The sequence below is a fragment of the Etheostoma cragini genome, unplaced genomic scaffold (assembly GCF_013103735.1).
Source record: "Etheostoma cragini isolate CJK2018 unplaced genomic scaffold, CSU_Ecrag_1.0 ScbMSFa_2112, whole genome shotgun sequence".
NCBI classification, from domain to species: Eukaryota; Metazoa; Chordata; class Actinopteri; order Perciformes; family Percidae; genus Etheostoma; species Etheostoma cragini.
In genome coordinates, this window is record NW_023266239.1 from 7,069 (window position 1) to 15,243 (window position 8,175).

The following is an 8,175-nucleotide window of genomic DNA, read 5'->3' on the forward strand; positions in this document are numbered from 1 at the left end:
GTGAACCTTCCCAGGAGTGGCCAGCCGCCCAAAATTACCCCAAGAGCGCAGCGACGACTCATCCAAGAGGTCACAAAATACCCCACAACGTCCAAAGAACTGCAGGCCTCACTTACCTCAGTTAAGGTCAGCGTTCATGCCTCCACCATCAGGAAAAGACTGGGCAAAAATGACCTGCATGGCAGAGTTCCAAGGAGAAAACCACTGCTGAGCAAAAAGAACATCAAAGCTTGTCTCAATTTCTTCACAACACATCTTGATGATCCCCAAGACTTTTGGGACAACATTCTGTGGACCGATGAGACAAAAGTGGAACTCTTTGGAAGGTGTGTGTCCAAGTATATGTGGCGTAGAAGGAACACTGCATTTGATAGAACATTATACCAACAGTAAAATATGGTGGTGGTAGTGTGATGGTCTAGGGCTGTTTTGCTGCTTCAGGACCTGGAAGACTTGCCGTGATAAAAGGAACTATGAATTTGGCTGTCTACCAAGAGATCCTGAAGGAGAATGTCCGACCATCTGTTCGTGTACTCAAGCTGAAACAAACTTGGGTTCTGCAGCAGGACAATGATCCTAAACACACCAGCAAGTCCACCACCAAATGGCTAAAGAAAAACAAAATGAAGACTTTGGAGTGGCCTAGCCAAAGTCCTGACCTGAATCCTATTGAGATGTTGTGGTATGACCTTAAAAAGGCCGTTCATGCTCGAAAACCCTCTAATGTAACTGAATAAGGACAATTCTGCAAAGATGAGTGGGCCAAAATTCCTCCAGGACGCTGTAAAAGCCTCATTTCACGTTATCGCAAACGCTTGGTTGCAGTTGTTGCTGCTAAGGGTGACCCAACCAGTTATTAGGTTTAGGGGTCAATCACTTTTTAACACAGGGCCATGATGGTTAGGATTTTTTGTCACCTTTAATAATAAACACCTTCATTTACAAATTGCATTTTGTGTTTACTTGTGTTGTCCTTGACTATTGTTTAAATTGGTTTGATGTTCCGAAACACTTAAGTGTGACAAACATGCAAATGAACAGGACATGAGGAAGGGGGCAAACACTTTTTCACACCACTGTAGAAGTCATCTTCCTAGACACTTCAGTTTCAAGGGACCACATTTTGCAGAAACGGGCATCCTTGAAACCAAAGTCTACTTCAAACCCACAGACACACATGCCCTACTGAACAGAAGAAGCTTACAACAGCCCACAACACATTTTCAAAGGGATATTAAAATCCCAACTATAGAGATTTCAGAGAATATGCAGCAACCCAACAGACAGGGACAGAGCCACATAAACATTAATAAGAACACTAAAACAGAGAGGATACACCAGATCTTTCCTTTGGGAAAACCAAACAAACAATCCTCAAACCTAAAAACACAAACTCCACTCCGGTAACCGAAACCCACAACAAGAAAAATATCATTCCCTTAATCACTACCTACTCAGGTTACGCTATAAAAGCCAACAAAACAATTAAACAAAACTTCGATAAAGTACTCTCACAAACCACCATAACCAAACACTGCAAAATCATATCAGCCTACAGAAAAAACCCAAATCTAAAGGACACTCTGGTGAAAGCCAAGCTTCACCCCCCTGGACACAAGAGGGGCTCCCTAAAAGAGTGTTTACATAATAAAATGTAAAAAATGCCCACAACAATATGTTGGAGAAACGCACTCAAAGCCCCACAGGCTAACCATAAATACAATATAACCAATGGACATAAAATGCATGCCCACCTGGTGCAACACTTTTGAGAACATGGCTTCCCAAACCTGTAAATGATAGGATTGGAACACAATCCCGAATGGAATACTGCCCAGAGACGACAGGCTGAAAAACACTGGATTAAAAAACTTGGAAGTGACCATCCTTTCGGATTTAATGAAAAATGAATGAAAACAAGGATGACAACAAGGAAGTAATCTACAAAGCCCACATCATTATCTGGATACCACCTCAATAGCCAGCAGCAAAATGATGACATGCAGCTATACATCACTGGTTAGATTTGGGAAGGGTCCAGAGAAAACTACGGTGTCCGATATTGACTTTGCGTATGTACACACCGATTCAACATTGATCTTGGTGACCTCCGTTTGGTGTAACCGGGAGTCATTAACGCTAACAGGAAAATCTAACTGTATTTACGTTTATCCGTAGCCAGCCGTTTCAATTAAGACTCACTGTCGCCCGCTCTGGTCCCAGGGATTTACTTAACTATGGCCGCTGGCTTCGCTAACTTCACATTTTTCAAAATGGGGCCGCTGATAACCAAAGTTGGTTGAGAGTGGGGAAAAACTGTTAGAAACGTGAACAGAATGGTGATGGTCCGCTTACGACTATTTCTGCTTCGGACAGTCACCCAGCCATCCTTTCCTGGTGGACGGCTACCAGAGGCTAACTCAGGCTCGTCCGCACCAACTACCGGGGGGTGGCTTTAGCTACAGTAACTAACAACTGATCTATTATGGTGCAGATCCGGACTTCTAACTCATTAAGCCTTGCCTCCATGTCTATTAATAAACCACTTGTTACACATACCATTACCACTGAAGGAGGCAGAAGAGTAACTAAACATCTCACACACCAAGCAAGAGAAAGTAGAGGAGAGGGAGAGAGAGACGACATGGCTAACTGCTAAGCTAAAGTCGCCAACGGCTAAGATAAAGTACGGTAGCGTTAGCTACTAAGCGTTATTTAACGAAAGTTGCTGAAAGATGTAAAACAAATGTGAGTGCTTAGGCAGAACTACTGTAAGAATAAGTATTTAGCGGACAGTTAGCCGCTGTAATGACAAATCTAACAAATGTAACTGGTATTTAGTGAGCAGCAACACGCTACCAACACACAAGCACTGGAAACGGAAATGAGTCTTACGCTTACCACAGCAGTCAGCCTGGAAACTGACTGGAAAGTACTGGACCATTATAACTAGGAACCGTCCGGGGAGGTTGCATCGGACAGTAAACAGGTGGTGCTCCTTGCTTCTAGATCTTTAGTCTAAGACGACAATAGCTTCCTTTTTCTGGACAAAACTTTTTGCCTTTTTGTGGCTTGGTTTTGTATCACTAGGTTTATTTTTGGAGGATATTTAAATCATTCCTTGTAAACAAAATTTCAACTTTGTTTTAGGTAGAAATAGTTTTACCCCTAGGAAATCATTGGTCCAGAGGACTGCTCACCTGTACTCTGTCGGATTACAACCTTGACCAGACCAAACAAGAGACGGTCAGATTATCTTATTTCTTAAGAAGGCTTTTTTTATAACTTTCTTGGGTTTTAGACAGCTTTAGGTGTTTTAGTTTCCTTTATACCTTTTATTGTGTGGTGACTCCACCATGCCGGCATGCGGAGGCACAACAGTGTCCGATTTACATTTAAAGAAAACAAACCACTGGTGATATCAAGGCTGGACTTCACCAGGAAGCTTGTCCATAACATATTGAAATTCTCCCCTGAGGAGAAATTGTATTTTGACTCTGCCTTTTAACACAGAATTTGATGTAAGCTTTGGCTCCACCGCTTTGTTAAGATACTTTTGGACACGCTTTGAAAATGCAAAACCCCAGTTTACTGCAATTAATGTTGAGAAGCTGACTGATAATGCCGCTAAAACTGTAATTGTCATAATGTTCAATGACATTTTTCAAACTCACAAATCCCCCCCCCCCCACCCCCCTTACAACTTGTGGCTAACAACCACCTATCATGTGGGAATGCAGTAGTGTGTTCCAAATCGCGTACTTCTGTACTAAATACTAACTTTTTGAGTACATAGTGCGTTCACATTGTCAAAGTGCGGTCAAATGCAGTACACTTTAATACCCGGATGGTGCACTCAAAACGGCCAGAAAATTGAGTGCGTATCGATGGACACTTTCCACACTCAACGGTCGCCATCTTGGCTACGTAGCGGAAGGGGCGGGGCTAACAACAGTCGAAAAACTTTCATTAATGGCGGCCGAAAACGCAATAGCGAGCATTAGAAAGCAATACAAATGTAAGTTGAACATGAGCCTTTTTGCTATACTTATAACATTATGTACCTGTATTTGTATATTTGTTTAATCTTACATTTTTTAAATTCATTTTTATCTTGAATTATAATGTTTTTCTGTACCGTAATTTGACGTGCTAGCAAGCTAACCTTAGCTAGCTAACAGCGGGAGTTTAACCAGATTGGCAGATAAGTGCTAAGCTAACGTTACATGTGTTGTAGTATATTGTTGTTTGTGTTAAACTATCGTCCCACTGTAGACAATTTTATTGGTAAATGTGTGATTTTAACAAGTTGTACATAATCCGCTGTGAGCGTTAGCTCAGCAAAGTAGTGCAAGTTATGATTATTTCTTCAGTGTGACTCCCAAGACATATGAGAAGTGTTTTAAAAAGGAAAATGGCTTATGTATTACTTATCTGTCTGTGATATCAATACATTGGGCGGCTGTGGCTCAGTGGTAGAGCGGTTGCCTGCCAATCTGAAGGTTGGTGGTTTGATCCCCTCCCCTGCAGTCATTGTCGAAGTGTCCCTGGGCGAGACAGTGAACCCCGAGTTGCCCCCGGTGCTGCGCATTGGAGTGGGAATGTGTGTGAATGTTTATCTGATGAGCAGGTGGCACCTTGTATGGCAGCCCCAGCCACAGTGTGTGAATGGTGAATGTTCCCTGTAACCGCTTTGAGCAGTTGTTAAGACTGGAAAAGCGCTATATAAATACAGCACATTTACATATCTGGAAGATTCATGTTCCGTTTTATTAATTTGTCTTTAAGGCCCTACAACCATTTTTAACATGCAAGTGACCTCACTGCAACCCAAATATTCTAATAACCCAGTTTGTCCTGAAAAAAATGATGTTCATATCTCAACAGGGTTGATGTTTTACCAGCTTTTTTATAAAATAAAACCAGACGGACAATTAACTGTTAAAATGGCCTTATGGTTCAGAGGGTTAAAAGAACACAGTAGCAGTTTTCTGGGAGTTTGTTCCAGGGACAGGAGCAGACTCAATAGACTGATCAGGAGAACGAGCTCTGTCAGCTGGGTTCTGAATCAGCTGCAGCTGTCGGATTGATTTTTTAGGGAGACGTGTAAAGACCCCGTTACAGTAGTCAAGTCTACTGAAGATGAAAGCATGGACACGTTTTTCCAAATCCTGTTGACACATAAGTCCTTTAACCCTTGATATATTCTTAAGGTGATACTAGGCTGACTTTGTAATTATCTTAATGCGGCTGTTAAAATTCAGGTTATGACTACACCAAGATTTCTGGCTTTCTGTTGTTTTTAAAATCATTGTTTGAAGCTGAGCGCAGACTTTTAATCGTTCCTCTTTTGCTCCAAAAATAACTGTCGTAGGTTGGCCAGAGTGGCTAGGATGGTGGTAGGTAGGCAGACTCAGATATTGTGTGTTTCCAGAGATAATTATTTATTTCAGTTGTCTGCAGTACATGGATAATTAAATAGTCAAACTTAAAGACAATCCCACACTCAACTAGTAGCAGCACTAACAACAGGCATGCATTCCTAGCAGCACAGCCTCACCTCCCTGTTTCCTCAGGAGCATAAATCCTCTCTTTATACAGGGTTGTCAATTCACACCCCACTGCTTCAGTCCATCCCATTCTAAAGCAGGTTGATCTACTCCATAACATTAATACCTAGCAATCTCTCAACCCATGGAACTTGGTTACCAGTTCCCTTCTATCTTACTGCTTACAAAACAGGTCAGGGTTATTCATACCTTTTTTAATATAATAACCAAAAACAACCAAAACAAACATTCCTAAAAACCCTCTACTTGGTTTGGCCCGGTGATGTCATCCCTGACAACCCTTTTCCTATAAAACAGGAAATGCTTAGGCTGGCCCTTCCCCAAACAATTGTCCTGCATGGTGGAACTGAACAAAGGAACAAACTAATGTAAGTATCAACACAGGGAAACCTTTAAACCATGTTTAAACCTGCAACCTAATAAAACGGAACTAAACTAACGCTAACTGTGTGTAGTGATGGCCAAATGAAGCTTTTGCGAAGCACTGAACCACTTGAGCCAATTGGTTCGAAAATAGGTTCATTACTCGAAGCTTCAGTGGCAGCGACCTCTCCTGGCGAAAAGCAAGGCTGCAGTCAAATTAACCAGTGAGGAGTATTGGAGAAAGTAATTCAGTTATGAAGCATCTTTGCTGAGATCTCCTTGGATTTTTAACTATATTTCCTTTGGAAACTCTTTGATGCACACGATAAGGCTGAGAATAATGTTCTATTTACAAATAAAAATTGATAAATGTATTTTTTGTGTTATTTAGGAGAGAGTGCTGGGAAAATATGGCATAGGTTGGGTGTGCTTGTGTAACTATGGCAGGGGGTGATTTTTGGGATGGGGAACACTCAAAGATTATTATTGAGGTACATTATTTTTTCAACAGTTTTTGGACTGAGTCCGTTTCTTTTTTTGCTCACAACCTCTCCAGACTTGGAAAACACTCGCTCACAAGGAACAGATGATGCTGGCGAACATAAAAATTGTTTTGCAAGGTTAAACAGACGAGGGTACACATTTTGATGGTTTCGCCAGTACGCCAGTGGGTCTTCTGATCTTGCAACTGGTGGATCAGTCATGTACCTCTGCACCTCCACTGTAGCATCTGCTGTGGCATTCCTTGCCCTCCTTGCTTCAGAAGCATCTCTGTCCAGAGTTTCCCAAAGGTTAACACCTAAAAGACAAATATGATGATAATTATCAGTACTGAAAGGTTTCAATTTTATCAACTAACTGTTTATAACTTTACCTGTGGATGTTGGATTTTCAACATTTGCAGGTGCTTGTTGAGCCGATGTGGAGGGCTGTTCTTCTGTATGTGAAGCATGTGATGGTGTGTATCTTATCAGTTGTGAGCATTGTGATGTTAGTCGTCTCACTGATGCCTGTGCCTGTCCTTGATTGTAGAATCCTATGGTTTTGAATCTTGGATCCAACAGTGTCGAAAGAGTCAGTGCTGTTTGGTTCTCCGTAGTCTCAAACTTGTTTTGCATTGCTATCAACAACTGTCCCAGTAATTTAGCTGTGTTGTGGCTTGTTTTTCAAATTGTTTCATACAGGTACTGCATTAACATTTTTGTCATTGGGATAACCTTTGACCCTGACACTCTCTTCTCCTCAGACAGTTCTACTGTTGCCTGGTAAAAGGGGGCAAGCAATTGCAGGCATGCCGCAGCTGTTTCATAGTCCTCTGAAGACAATGGTCTTACATCTGTTTTCAGCGTTGCAAGAGCTGCCCCCACTGACTGTCTTTCTTCATAAAGGCGTTGTAGCATGAGGAAGTTGCTGTTCCAGCGTGTGTCGACCTCCTGAATAAGCTTCTTCGCTGGATGAGTCATCTGCTCCTGTACTTCTTTGAGCTTTTCATGTGCCGTTGTGCTAGTTTTGAAGAATGTCAGTACTTTTCGTGCCCTTGTGCGTAGGTTTTCTAGGCCAGGAGTTGCATCAAGACTCTTCTTCACCACTAGATTTAGGGAATGAGCAAAGCAAAGTGCGCGTCTGAGATTCAAACTTCTGACAGATGACACCATATTAGCTCCTGCATCTGTCACAATTGAGGTCACTTTGCCTTCAATACCCCATTCCTCCATGAGAGACCTCATTGCAGCAGAGATGTTAGCAGATGTATGAAGTTCAAGGAAAGGGAGCACTCCCACCAAGCAAAATACTCCAATTAACACATAAAAAAGCAGTTGCTAAACATCTAAGCTGTGCCAAAGCTGTACTCTAACCAGTGTTGTTACAAGTGCCTTACAGTTGGAGCAGCTTAAAACTGAAATGATTTGCATTTAGATGGCCGGCCATTAGGCTTGATGTTTCTAGACCATTGCTCGTGTCTCACTCCTTCACTGAACAAAAACAGTTTCTGCAGACAATTTGTCCCCCATTCACATGTGCCTTTTCTAAAGACTTGTTTTATTGAATGACAAAGTTCATAGGGCGTGTACATACCTGCAAAAGGCATCTTCAACACACAATCTAGCATTCAGTCATACCTTTTGTATACAAACCCATTCCTACCTATTAGGGGTGATCCGAATATCCGGCTGAAACGAGTATCCGGTACGGATAAAGCACTTTTGCCGAGTACAAGTATTTTACGAGTAATATGAGTCAA

At 41.9% G+C, this 8,175-nt stretch overlaps 1 long non-coding RNA gene across 1 annotated transcript in view; it reads left to right on the forward strand.

Moving 5' to 3' along the window:
- LOC117940284 overlaps positions 1-8,175 on the forward strand; it is a 20,506-nt gene that overhangs the window by 344 nt on the left and 11,987 nt on the right. The gene's annotated exons all lie outside the window — the stretch shown is intronic.